This window comes from Chiloscyllium punctatum, chromosome 2 (genome assembly GCF_047496795.1).
Source record: "Chiloscyllium punctatum isolate Juve2018m chromosome 2, sChiPun1.3, whole genome shotgun sequence".
Lineage (NCBI taxonomy): Eukaryota > Metazoa > Chordata > Chondrichthyes > Orectolobiformes > Hemiscylliidae > Chiloscyllium > Chiloscyllium punctatum.
In genome coordinates this window covers 100,049,471-100,062,759 of record NC_092740.1, presented here as the reverse complement: position 1 = coordinate 100,062,759, position 13,289 = coordinate 100,049,471, and the positions used below count along the sequence as shown (strand labels likewise).

The window sequence follows — 13,289 nt, the reverse complement described above, 5'->3', positions numbered from 1 at the left end:
CTTGAATCCCTCTCTTTCTCCTCCTGCACCTCTCTCTTCTTGAATCTCTCTCTCTCTCTCTCTCTCTCTCTCTATCTCTCTCCTCCTGCACCTCTCTCTTCTTGAATCTCTCTCTCTCTCTCCTCCTGCACCTCTCTCTTCTTGAATCTCTCTCTCTCTCTCCTCCTGCACCTCTCTCTTCTTGAATCTCTCTCTCTCTCTCTCCTCCTGCACCTCTCTCTTCTTGAATCCCTCTCTTTCTCCTCCTGCACCTCTCTCTTCTTGAATCTCTCTCTCTCTCTCCTCCTGCACCTCTCTCTTCTTGAATCTCTCTCTCTCTCTCCTCCTGCACCTCTCTCTTCTTGAATCTCTCTCTCTCTCTCTCCTCCTGCACCTCTCTCTTCTTGAATCTCTCTCTCTCTCTCCTCCTGCACCTCTCTCTTGAATCTCTCTCTCTCTCTCTCTCTCCTCCTGCACCTCTCTCTTCTTGAATCTCTCTCTCTCTCTCTCTCCTCCTGCACCTCTGTCTTCTTGAATCTCTCTCTCTCTCTCTCCTCCTGCACCTCTCTCTTGAATCTCTCTCTCTCTCTCTCTCTCCTCCTGCACCTCTCTCTTGAATCTCTCTCTCTCTCCTCCTGCACCTCTCTCTTCTTGAATCTCTCTCTCCCTCTCCTCCCCTGCAACTCTCTCTTCTTGAATCTCTCTCTCTCTCTCCTCCTGCACCTCTCTCTTGAAGCTCTCTCTCTCTCTCTCTCCTCCTGCACCTCTCTCTTCTTGAATCTCTCTCTCTCTCTCCTCCTGCACCTCTCTCTTCTTGAATCTCTCTCTCTCTCCTCCTGCACCTCTCTCTTCTTGAATCTCTCTCTCTCTCTCCTCCTGCACCCCTCTCTTCTTGAATCTCCCTCTCTCTCTCTCTCTCTATCTCTCGCCTCCTGCACCTCTCTCTTCTTGAATCTCTCTCTCTCTCTCCTCCTGCACCTCTCTCTTCTTGAATCTCTCTCTCTCTCTCCTCCTGCACCTCTCTCTTCTTGAATCTCTCTCTCTCTCTCCTCCTGCACCTCTCTCTTCTTGAATCCCTCTCTCTCTCTCCTCCTGCACCTCTCTCTTCTTGAATCCCTCTCTTTCTCCTCCTGCACCTCTCTCTTCTTGAATCTCTCTCTCTCTCTATCTCTCTCCTCCTGCATCTCTCTCTTCTTGAATCTCTCTCTCTCTCTCTCTCCTCCAGCACCACTCTCTTCTTGAATCTCTCTCTCTCTCCTCCTGCACCTCTCTCTTCTTGAATCTCTCTCTCTCCTCCTGCACCTCTCTCTTCTTGAATCTCTCTCTCTCTCTCTCCTCCTGCACCTCTCTCTTCTTGAATCTCTCTCTCTCTCTCCTCCTGCACCTCTCTCTTCTTGAATCTCTCTCTCTCTCTCTCCTCCTGCACCTCTCTCTTCTTGAATCTCTCTCTCTCTCTCCTCCTGCACCTCTCTCTTCTTGAATCTCTCTCTCTCTCTCCTCCTGCACCTCTCTCTTCTTGAATCTCTCTCTCTCTCTCTCCTCCTGCACCTCTCTCTTCTTGAATCTCTCTCTCTCTCTCTCTCCCTCTCCTCCTGCAACTCTCTCTTCTTGAATCTCTCTCTCTCCTCCTGCACCTCTCTCTTCTTGAATCTCTCTCTCTCCCTCTCCTCCTGCACCTCTCTCTTCTTGAATCTCTCTCTCCTCCTGCACCTCTCTCTTCTTGAATCTCTCTCTCTCTCTCCTCCTGCACCTCTCTCTTGAATCTCTCTCTCTCCTCCTGCACCTCTCTCTTCTTGAATCTCTCTCTCGCTCTCTCCTCCTGCACCTCTCTCTTCTTGAATCTCTCTGTCTCTCTCTCCTCCTGCACCTCTCTCTTGAATCTCTCTCTCTCTCTCCTCCTGCACCTCTCTCTTCTTGAATCTCTCTATCTCTCTCCTCCTGCACCTCTCTCTTCTTGAATCTCTCTATCTCTCTCCTCCTGCACCTCTCTCTTCTTGAATCTCTCTCTCTCTTCGTGAATCTCTCTCTCTCTCTCCTCCTGCACCTCTCGCTTCTTGAATCTCTCTCTCTCTCTCCTCCTGCATCTCTCTCTTCTTGAATCCCTCTCTCTCTCTCCTCCTGCACCTCTCTCTTCTTGAATCCCTCTCTTTCTCCTCCTGCACCTCTCTCTTCTTGAATCTCTCTCTCTCTCTCTCTCTCTATCTCTCTCCTCCTGCACCTCTCTCTTCTTGAATCTCTCTCTCTCTCTCCTCCTGCACCTCTCTCTTCTTGAATCTCTCTCTCTCTCTCCTCCTGCACCTCTCTCTTCTTGAATCTCTCTCTCTCTCTCTCCTCCTGCACCTCTCTCTTCTTGAATCCCTCTCTTTCTCCTCCTGCACCTCTCTCTTCTTGAATCTCTCTCTCTCTCTCCTCCTGCACCTCTCTCTTCTTGAATCTCTCTCTCTCTCTCCTCCTGCACCTCTCTCTTCTTGAATCTCTCTCTCTCTCTCTCCTCCTGCACCTCTCTCTTCTTGAATCTCTCTCTCTCTCTCCTCCTGCACCTCTCTCTTCTTGAATCTCTCTCTCTCTCTCTCTCTCCTCCTGCACCTCTCTCTTCTTGAATCTCTCTCTCTCTCTCCTCCTGCACCTCTCTCTTCTTGAATCTCTCTCTCTCTCTCCTCCTGCACCTCTCTCTTGAATCTCTCTCTCTCTCTCCTCCTGCACCTCTCTCTTGAATTCTCTCTCTCTCTCTCTCTCTCTCCTCCTGCACCTCTCTCTTCTTGAATCTCTCTCTCTCTCTCTCTCTCCTCCTGCACCTCTGTCTTCTTGAATCTCTCTCTCTCTCTCTCCTCCTGCACCTCTCTCTTGAATCTCTCTCTCTCTCTCTCTCTCCTCCTGCACCTCTCTCTTGAATCTCTCTCTCTCTCCTCCTGCACCTCTCTCTTCTTGAATCTCTCTCTCCCTCTCTTCCCCTGCACCTCTCTCTTCTTGAATCTCTCTCTCTCTCTCCTCCTGCACCTCTCTCTTGAAGCTCTCTCTCTCTCTCTCCTCCTGCACCTCTCTCTTCTTGAATCTCTCTCTCTCTCTCCTCCTGCACCTCTCTCTTCTTGAATCTCTCTCTCTCTCCTCCTGCACCTCTCTCTTCTTGAATCTCTCTCTCTCTCTACTTCTGCACCTCTCTCTTCTTGAATCCCTCTCTCTCTCCTCCTGCACCTCTCTCTTCTTGAATCTCTCTCTCTCTCCTCCTGCACCTCTCTCTTCTTGAATCTCTCTCTCTCTCTCCTCCTGCACCTCTCTCTTCTTGAATCTCTCTCTCTCTCTCTCCTCCTGCACCTCTCTCTTCTTGAATCCCTCTCTTTCTCCTCCTGCACCTCTCTCTTCTTGAATCTCTCTCTCTCTCTCTATCTCTCTCCTCCTGCACCTCTCTCTTCTTGAATCTCTCTCTCTCTCTCTCCTCCTGCACCTCTCTCTTCTTGAATCTCTCTCTCTATCTCTCTCCTCCTGCACCTCTCTCTTCTTGAATCTCTCTCTCTCTCTCTCTCCTCCTGCACCTCTCTCTTCTTGAATCTCTCTCTCTCTCTCCTCCTGCACCTCTCTCTTCTTGAATCTCTCTCTCTCTCTCCTCCTGCACCTCTCTTCTTGAATCTCTCTCTCTCTCTCCTCCTGCACCTCTCTCTTGAATCTCTCTCTCTCTCTCCTGCACCTCTCTCTTCTTGAATCTATTCTCTCTCTCTCTCCTGCACCTCTCTCTTCTTGAATCTCTCTCTCTCTCTCCCCCTGCACCTCTCTCTTCTTGAATCTCTCTCTCTCTCCCCCTGCACCTCTCTCTTCTTGAATCTCTCTCTCTCTCTCCTCCTGCACCTCTCTTCTTGAATCTCTCTCTCTCTCTCCTCCTGCACCTCTCTCTTCTTGAATCTCTCTCTCTCTCTCCTCCTGCACCTCTCTCTTCTTGAATCTCTCTCTCTCTCCCCCCCCCCTGCACCTCTCTCTTCTTGAATCTCTCTCTCTCTCGCTGTCCTCCTGCACCTCTCTCTTCTTGAATCTCTCACTCTCTCTCCTCCTGCACCCCTCTCTTCTTGAATCTCTCTCTCTCTCTATCTCTCTCCTCCTGCACCTCTCTCTTCTTGAATCTCTCTCTCTCTCTCTCTCCTCCTGCACCTCTCTCTTCTTGAATCTCTCTCTCTCTCTCCTCCTGCACCTCTCTCTTCTTGAATCCCTCTCTTTCTCCTCCTGCACCTCTCTCTTCTTGAATCTCTCTCTCTCTCCTCCTGCACCTCTCTCTTCTTGAATCTCTCTCTCTCTCTCCTGCTGCACCTCTCTCTTCTTGAATCTCTCTCTCTCGCTCTCCTCCTGCACCTCTCTCTTCTTGAATCTCTCTCTCTCTCTCCTCCTGCACCCCTCTCTTCTTGAATCTCTCTCTCTCTCTCCTCCTGCACCCCTTTCTTCTTGAATCTCTCTCTCTCTATCTCTCTCCTCCTGCACCTCTCTCTTCTTGAATCTCTCTCTCTCCTCCTGCACCTCTCTTCTTGAATCTCTCTCTCTCTCTCCTCCTGCACCTCTCTCTTCTTGAATCTCTCTCTCTCTCTCTCCTCCTGCACCTCTCTCTTCTTGAATCTCTCTCTCTCTCCTCCTGCACCTCTCTCTTCTTGAATCTCTCTCTCTCTCTCCTCCTGCACCTCTCTCTTCTTGAATCTCTCTCTCTCTCTCCTCCTGCACCTCTCTCTTCTTGAATCTCTCTCTCTCTCTCTCTCTCTCTCTCTCCTCCTGCACCTCTCTCTTCTTGAATCTCTCTCTCTCTCTCCCTCTCCTCCTGCACCTCTCTCTTCTTGAATCTCTCTCTCTCTCTCTCCTCCTGCACCTCTCTCTTCTTGAATCTCTCTCTCCCTCTCCTCCTGCACCTCTCTCTTCTTGAATCTCTCTCTCCTCCTGCACCTCTCTCTTCTTGAATCTCTCTCTCTCTCTCTCTCCTCCTGCAGCTCTCTCTTGAATCTCTCTCTCTCCTCCTGCACCTCTCTCTTCTTGAATCTCTCTCTCTCTCTCTCTCCTCCTGCACCTCTCTCTTGAATCTCTCTCTCTCTCCTCCTGCACCTCTCTCTTCTTGAATCTCTCTCTCTCTCTCCTCCTGCACCCCTCTCTTCTTGAATCTCTCTCTCTCTCTCTCGCTATCTCTCTCCTCCTGCACCTCTCTCTTCTTGAATCTCTCTCTCTCTCTCCTCCTGCACCTCTCTCTTCTTGAATCTCTCTCTCTCTCCTCCTGCACCCCTCTCTTCTTGAATCTCTCTCTCTCTCTCTCTCTCTATCTCTCTCCTCCTGCACCTCTCTCTTCTTGAATCTCTCTCTCTCTCTCTCTCCTCCTGCACCTCTCTCTTCTTGAATCTCTCTCTCTCTCTCCTCCTGCACCTCTCTCTTCTTGAATCCCTCTCTCTCTCTCCTCCTGCACCTCTCTCTTCTTGAATCCCTCTCTCTCTCTCTCTCCTCCTGCACCTCTCTCTTCTTGAATCTCTCTCTCCCTCTCCTCCTGCACCTCTCTCTTCTTGAATCTCTCTCTCTCCTCCTGCACCTCTCTCTTCTTGAATCTCTCTCTCCCTCTCCTCCTGCACCTCTCTCTTCTTGAATCTCTCTCTCCTCCTGCACCTCTCTCTTCTTGAATCTCTCTCTCTCTCTCCTCCTGCACCTCTCTCTTGAATCTCTCTCTCTCCTCCTGCACCTCTCTCTTCTTGAATCTCTCTCTCTCCTCCTGCACCTCTCTCTTCTTGAATCTCTCTCTCTCTCTCTCCTCCTGCACCCCTCTCTTCTTGAATCTCTCTCTCTCTCTCTCCTCCTGCACCTCTCTCTTGAATCTCTCTCTCTCCTCCTGCACCTCTCTCTTCTTGAATCTCTCTCTCTCTCTCCTCCTGCACCCCTCTCTTCTTGAATCTCTCTCTCTCTCTCTCTCTCTCTCTATCTCTCTCCTCCTGCACCTCTCTGTTCTTGAATCTCTCTCTCTCTCTCTCCTCCTGCACCCCTCTCTTCTTGAATCTCTCTCTCTCTCTATCTCTCTCCTCCTGCACCTCTCTCTTCTTGAATCTCTCTCTCTCTTCGTGAATCTCTCTCTCTCTCTCCTCCTGCACCTCTCGCTTCTTGAATCTCTCTCTCTCTCTCCTCCTGCACCTCTCTCTTCTTGAATCCCTCTCTCTCTCTCCTCCTGCACCTCTCTCTTCTTGAATCCCTCTCTTTCTCCTCCTGCACCTCTCTCTTCTTGAATCTCTCTCTCTCTCTCTCTCTCTATCTCTCTCCTCCTGCACCTCTCTCTTCTTGAATCTCTCTCTCTCTCTCTCTCTCTCTCCTCCTGCACCTCTCTCTTCTTGAATCTCTCTCTCTCTCTCCTCCTGCACCTCACTCTTCTTGAATCTCTCTCTCTCTCTCTCCTCCTGCACCTCTCTCTTCTTGAATCCCTCTCTTTCTCCTCCTGCACCTCTCTCTTCTTGAATCTCTCTCTCTCTCTCCTCCTGCACCTCTCTCTTCTTGAATCTCTCTCTCTCTCTCCTCCTGCACCTCTCCCTTCTTGAATCTCTCTCTCTCTCCTCCTGCACCTCTCTCTTCTTGAATCTCTCTCTCTCTCTCTCTCCTCCTGCACCTCTCTCTTCTTGAATCTCTCTCTCTCTCTCTCCTCCTGCACCTCTCTCTTCTTGAATCTCTCTCTCTCTCTCCCTCTCCTCCTGCACCTCTCTCTTCTTGAATCTCTCTCTCTCTCCTCCTGCACCTCTCTCTTCTTGAATCTCTCTCTCTCTCTCCCTCTCCTCCTGCACCTCTCTCTTCTTGAATCTCTCTCTCCTCCTGCACCTCGCTCTTCTTGAATCTCTCTCTCTCTCTCCTCCTGCACCTCTCTCTTGAATCTCTCTCTCTCTCCTCCTGCACCTCTCTCTTCTTGAATCTCTCTCTCTCTCTTCCCCTGCACCTCTCTCTTCTTGAATCTCTCTCTCTCTCTCCTCCTGCACCTCTCTCTTGAATCTCTCTCTCCTCCTGCACCTCTCTCTTCTTGAATCTCTCTCTCCTCCTGCACCTCTCTCTTCTTGAATCTCTCTCTCTCTCTCTCCTCCTGCACCTCTCTCTTGAATCTCTCTCTCTCTCTCCTCCTGCACCTCTCTCTTCTTGAATCTCTCTCTCTCTCTCTCTCTCCTCCTGCACCTCTCTCTTCTTGAATCTCTCTCTCTCTCTCCTCCTGCACCTCTCCCTTCTTGAATCTCTCTCTCTCTCCTCCTGCACCTCTCTCTTCTTGAATCTCTCTCTCTCTCTCTCTCCTCCTGCACCTCTCTCTTCTTGAATCTCTCTCTCTCTCTCTCTCTCTCCTCCTGCACCTCTCTCTTCTTGAATCTCTCTCTCTCTCTCCCTCTCCTCCTGCACCTCTCTCTTCTTGAATCTCTCTCTCTCTCCTCCTGCACCTCTCTCTTCTTGAATCTCTCTCTCTCTCTCCCTCTCCTCCTGCACCTCTCTCTTCTTGAATCTCTCTCTCCTCCTGCACCTCTCTCTTCTTGAATCTCTCTCTCTCTCTCCTCCTGCACCTCTCTCTTGAATCTCTCTCTCTCTCCTCCTGCACCTCTCTCTTCTTGAATCTCTCTCTCTCTCTTCCCCTGCACCTCTCTCTTCTTGAATCTCTCTCTCTCTCTCCTCCTGCACCCCTCTCTTGAATCTCTCTCTCCTCCTGCACCTCTCTCTTCTTGAATCTCTCTCTCCTCCTGCACCTCTCTCTTCTTGAATCTCTCTCTCTCTCTCTCCTCCTGCACCTCTCTCTTGAATCTCTCTCTCTCTCTCCTCCTGCACCTCTCTCTTCTTGAATCTCTCTCTCTCTCTCTCTCTATCCTGCACCTCTCTCTTCTTGAATCTCTCTCTCCTCCTGCACCTCTCTCTTGAATCTCTCTCTCTCTCTCTCCTCCTGCACCTCTCTCTTGAATCTCTCTCTCTCTCCTCCTGCACCTCTCTCTTCTTGAATCTCTCTCTCTCTCTTCCCCTGCACCTCTCTCTTCTTGAATCTCTCTCTCTCTCCTCCTGCACCTCTCTCTTGAATCTCTCTCTCTCTCTCTCCTGCACCTCTCTCTTCTTGAATCTCTCTCTCTCTCTCCTCCTGCACCTCTCTCTTCTTGAATCTCTCTCTCTCTCTCTCCTCCTGCACCTCTCTCTTCTTGAATCTCTCTCTCTCTCTCCTCCTGCACCTCTCTCTTGAATCTCTCTCTCTCCCCCTGCACCTCTCTCTTCTTGAATCTCTCTCTCTCTCCTCCTGCACCTCTCTCTTCTTGAATCTCTCTCTCTCTCTCTCCTCCTGCACCTCTCTCTTCTTGAATCTCTCTCTCTCCTCCTGCACCTCTCTCTTCTTGAATCCCTCTCTCTCTCTCTCCTCCTGCACCTCTCTCTTCTTGAATCTCTCTCTCTCTCTCCTCTTGCACCTCTCTCTTCTTGAATCCCTCTCTCTCTCCTCCTGCACCTCTCTCTTCTTGAATCTCTCTCTCTCTCTCCTCCTGCACCTCTCTCTTCTTGAAGCTCTCTCTCTCTCCTCCTGCACCTCTCTCTTCTTGAATCCCTCCCTCTCTCTCTCCTCCTGCACCTCTCTCTTCTTGAATCTCTCTCTCTCTCCTCCTGCACCTCTCTGTTCTTGAATCTCTCTCTCTCTCTCTCCTCCTGCACCTCTCTCTTCTTGAATCTCTCTCTCTCTCTCTCCTCCTGCACCTCTCTCTTCTTGAATCTCTCTCTCTCTCTCCTCCTGCACCTCTCTCTTCTTGAATCTCTCTCTCTCTCTCCTCCTGCACCTCTCTCTTCTTGAATCCCTCTCTCTCTCTCTCCTCCTGCACCTCTCTCTTCTTGAATCTCTCTCTCTCTCTCCTCCTGCACCTCTCTCTTCTTGAATCTCTCTCTCTCTCTCCTCCTGCACCTCTCTCTTCTTGAATCTCTCTCTCTCTCTCCTCCTGCACCTCTCTCTTCTTGAATCTCTCTCTCTCTCTCCTCCTGCACCTCTCTCTTCTTGAATCTCTCTCTCTCTCTCCTCCTGCACCTCTCTCTTCTTGAATCTCTCTCTCTCTCTCCTCCTGCACCTCTCTCTTCTTGAATCTCTCTCTCTCTCTCTCCTCCTGCACCTCTCTCTTCTTGAATCTCTCTCTCTCTCTCCTCCTGCACCTCTCTCTTCTTGAATCTCTCTCTCTCTCTCCTCCTGCACCTCTCTCTTCTTGAATCTCTCTCTCTCTCTCTCCTCCTGCACCTCTCTCTTCTTGAATCTCTCTCTCTCTCTCCTCCTGCACCTCTCTCTTCTTGAATCTCTCTCTCTCTCTCTCCTCCTGCATCTCTCTCTTGAATCTCTCTCTCTCTCTCTCCTCCTGCACCTCTCTCTTGAATCTCTCTCTCTCTCTCTCCTCCTGCACCTCTCTCTTGAATCTCTCTCTCTCTCTCCTCCTGCACCTCTCTCTTCTTGAATCTCTCTCTCTCTCTCTCTCCTCCTGCACCTCTCTCTTCTTGAATCTCTCTCTCTCTCTCTCCTCCTGCACCTCTCTCTTCTTGAATCTCTCTCTCTCTCCTCCTGCACCTCTCTCTTGAATCTCTCTCTCTCTCTCTCTCCTCCTGCACCTCTCTCTTCTTGAATCTCTCTCTCTCTCTCCTCCTGCACCTCTCTCTTGAATCTCTCTCTCCCTCTCCTCCTGCACCTCTCTCTTGAATCTCTCTCTCCCTCTCCTCCTGCACCTCTCTCTTGAATCTCTCTCTCTCTCCTCCTGCACCTCTCTCTTCTTGAATCTCTCTCTCCCTCTCCTCCTGCACCTCTCTCTTGAATCTCTCTCTCCCTCTCCTCCTGCACCTCTCTCTTGAATCTCTCTCTCTCTCCTCCTGCACCTCTCTCTTCTTGAATCTCTCTCTCTCTCTCCTCCTGCACCTCTCTCTTCTTGAATCTCTCTCTCCCTCTCCTCCTGCACCTCTCTCTTGAATCTCTCTCTCCCTCTCCTCCTGCACCTCTCTCTTGAATCTCTCTCTCTCTCCTCCTGCACCTCTCTCTTCTTGAATCTCTCTCTCTCTCTCCTCCTGCACCTCTCTCTTCTTGAATCTCTCTCTCTCTCTCCTCCTGCACCTCTCTCTTGAATCTCTCTCTCTCTCCTCCTGCACCTCTCTCTTGAATCTCTCTCTCTCTCTCTCCTCCTGCACCTCTCTCTTGAATCTCTCTCTCTCTCTCTCCTCCTGCACCTCTCTCTTGAATCTCTCTCTCTCCTCCTGCACCTCTCTCTTGAATCTCTCTCTCTCTCTCTCTCCTTCTGCACCTCTCTCTTCTTGAATCTCTCTCTCTCTCTCCTCCTGCACCTCTCTTCTTGAATCTCTCTCTCTCTCTATCTCTCTCCTCCTGCACCTCTCTCTTCTTGAATCTCTCTCTCTCTCTCTCCTCCTGCACCTCTCTCTTCTTGAATCTCTCTCTCTCTCTATCTCTCTCCTCCTGCACCTCTCTCTTCTTGAATCTCTCTCTCTCTCTCCTCCTGCACCTCTCTCTTGAATCTCTCTCTCTCTCTCTCTCCTCCTGCACCTCTCTCTTGAATCTCTCTCTCCCCTGCTGACGTCTATCCAGTTGCCTCTCCCCCTCCGCCGTTCTCAGTTATTTTTTTCCCGCCGGTTTCCCGGTGTCAGTCCATTTGATTTGCTCGGCTCCTCCAGGCGGTGCCGAGCCACCACCTCTCTCGTTGCCCTTTGACGTTGTTTAGGCTCCGCCGCTGAGCTCCTGCTGCAGGGCCGCCGCCTCCGCCGCCAGGTAAGAGCCGGGTTCCGGCTCGGGATCGCCACCTTCCCCGCGCCGCCAATAACCGGGGGCCGGGGATTGGGGCCGGGGGCCGCCAGGCCCATCTGGGCTGCAGTTCAAATCAAAGCCGGGAATAGGCCTTCAGCTGGGAACCCGTTATCCAGAACAGGTCAGGGATGTCTTCCAGGAGTGAGTGAGTGAAAAGGGGAGGAGAGAAAGAAAGAGAGCAGCAGAGATCAAGGAAGGATAGAGGACAGAGAGGGAGAGAGAGAATGAGATGGAGAAACAGACGAGGGACGTGGTAATGGGAAAATTGAAGATTTCAATGGAAGAATTGAGAATAAGGAATAAATTAAGGAAGAAACAAGCAGGCAAAGGGATCGAGAAATAGCAGAAAGTAAAGAAAAACGAACCGCAACGGGGAAGTTAGAGACAAATCCCAAAGAGATAACTGAAAAACTGGAATTCAATAGAATGAATTGGAAAAGGGAGTAAATAAGACATCAAAAAGAAACATGTAACATGACAAATGTGTAAACAAAACAGAACGAGGCAATCAGGGAAAAGGAAAACATAGAGGTGGACGAACAGAAACAGAGAAGTAGAAAAAAATAACGAGGTGAAGACAAAGAGTGAAAAAAATAAAGGCCAAGTTTGGTGAGAAATGAAGACAGCAAGATATGGTCAATAAATAGTGATCTTGATGGAGACAGAAATTAATAAGAAGAGGATAACACCACAGTTGAGTGAATTTCAGGGAAGCAGAATGCCCACGATAGGAGTCACAGAAAGATAGGCAGGGTAATGAAATTACGAGGAGAATGGTGGATGGTGATCACCTAAGGACAAAATTCAGAATGAAAGCTATAAAGCAAAACAAAAATGCAAAGAAGAAATGAACTTGAGAAAATAAAGAAAATTTGGAAGAGTGAGACACAGACACAAGTGTAAGAAGATGTGGAAAGAGGGAAATACAGATACAGGATATCTGGAAGATGTGAAGGAGTACAGACAAGTAAGAAGCAGACTGAAGAGGGTAGGTGCATAGGAGAGCTGGACAGAAATTAGTAAAGAAGGGGTGCATTTAAGTCGTCATTGGACAGGCATATGGACGTACATAGAATAGTGTAGGTGGGATGGGCTTCAGATTAGTATGACAGGGCGGCGCAACATCGAGGGCCGAAGGACCTGTACTGCGCTGTAATGTTCTATGTTAATGAATATCAAAGAAATAGGGGATGGATGAATGAATATAAGAAAGAGGGATTAGATTAATGAAGGAATTTGGAAAATAAAACCAATTTGCATGTGGGGAGAAAGGACTTGAGACAATTGGAGATAAACATAAAAGAAGGTTTGGGGTGATTTGATAGAGGTGTACAAGATGATTAGGGGTTTTGATAGGGTTGACCATGAGAACCTTTTTCCACTATGGAGTCAGCTATTACGAGGGGGCATAGCTTTAAATTAAGGGGTGGTAGGTATAGGACAGATGAAAGGGGTAGATTCTTTACTCAGCAAGTCGTGAGTTCATGGAATGCCCTGCCAGTAGCAGTGGTGGACTCTCCCTCTTTATGGGCATTTAAACGGGCATTGGATAGGCATATGGAGGATAGTGGGCTAGTGTAAGTTAGGTGGGCTTGGATCGGCGCAACATCAAGGGGCAAAGGGCTTGTACTGCGCTGTATTGTTCTATGTTCTATGTATGGTAGAGAGAGACAGGAAACGTAAAAAGAGAAAAACACAAAGTGGGTGTCGATGGGAGGTTGGGGGAGAAAAAGAGAAAGGGACAGGCAAACACAGGCAAACAAATTAAATACATACTGGTTCAGTCACAAGGAATACATTTGATAAAGTCAGTCTTATGTAGAATCCCTACAGCATGGAAGCAGGCCATTTGTCCCATCGAGTCAACAACAACCCTCCGAAGAGTATCGCACCCAGAACCATCCCCCTACCCTATCCCTGTAACCTTGCATTTCCCATGGCCAATTCATGTAGGAGAAAGTAAGGACTGCAGATGCTGGAGATGAGAGTTGAGAGTGTGGTGCTAGAAAAGCACAGCTGGTCAGGCAGCATCCTGCCTGACTGGCTATAATTCACTTAGCCTACATACCCCTGGACATTATGAGCAATTTAGCATGGCCTATCCACCTAACCTACACATTTTTCAATTGTGGGAGGAAACCGGAGTACCTGGAGGAATCCCACACAGGCAGTTGCCCAAGGTTGGAGTCGAACCTGAATCACTGGCGCTGTGAGGCACTGAGCCACCCTGTTGCCATATGCTGATTTAGATTTTTTTTATTTATAAGGAAATTTGAGGTTATATGAGGATGTTGGCAGATATTAAAGGGGAGTTAAGGCCGGAATCAGATCAGCCATGATGGTACTGAGAGGTGAAGCAGGGTTCAGTAGCAGGACAACTTTTTTTTTAATGTTCATTTTCTGTGGAGAGTATGGAAACAGGAGGATATGTATTAAGCTAGGTGGCTAGGGTATGCTAGGATCTTTAGAGATAAACAGTTTGGAGAAATTGCTTGCATGAGAAGATGCTGTGGGGATGACAAAAGTGTGGATTAGGATCTTGCAGAGG

General features: G+C 49.3%; 1 protein-coding gene across 20 annotated transcripts in view; it reads left to right on the top strand.

The window, feature by feature from the left end:
- Positions 1-10,383: 10,383 nt before the first annotated feature.
- Positions 10,384-13,289, top strand: part of LOC140487080 (guanine nucleotide-binding protein G(I)/G(S)/G(O) subunit gamma-7) — a 323,926-nt gene continuing 321,020 nt past the window's right edge. For 7 of the 20 annotated variants that reach the window (XM_072586690.1, XM_072586606.1, XM_072586597.1 and 4 more), the window contains exon 1: positions 10,434-10,705. The gene's annotated coding sequence lies outside the window, so the exon portion shown is untranslated. Of the gene's footprint in view, positions 10,706-13,289 lie in introns of all 20 variants that reach the window. The other 13 variants (XM_072586699.1, XM_072586645.1, XM_072586637.1 and 10 more) reach the window with 7 other exon arrangements.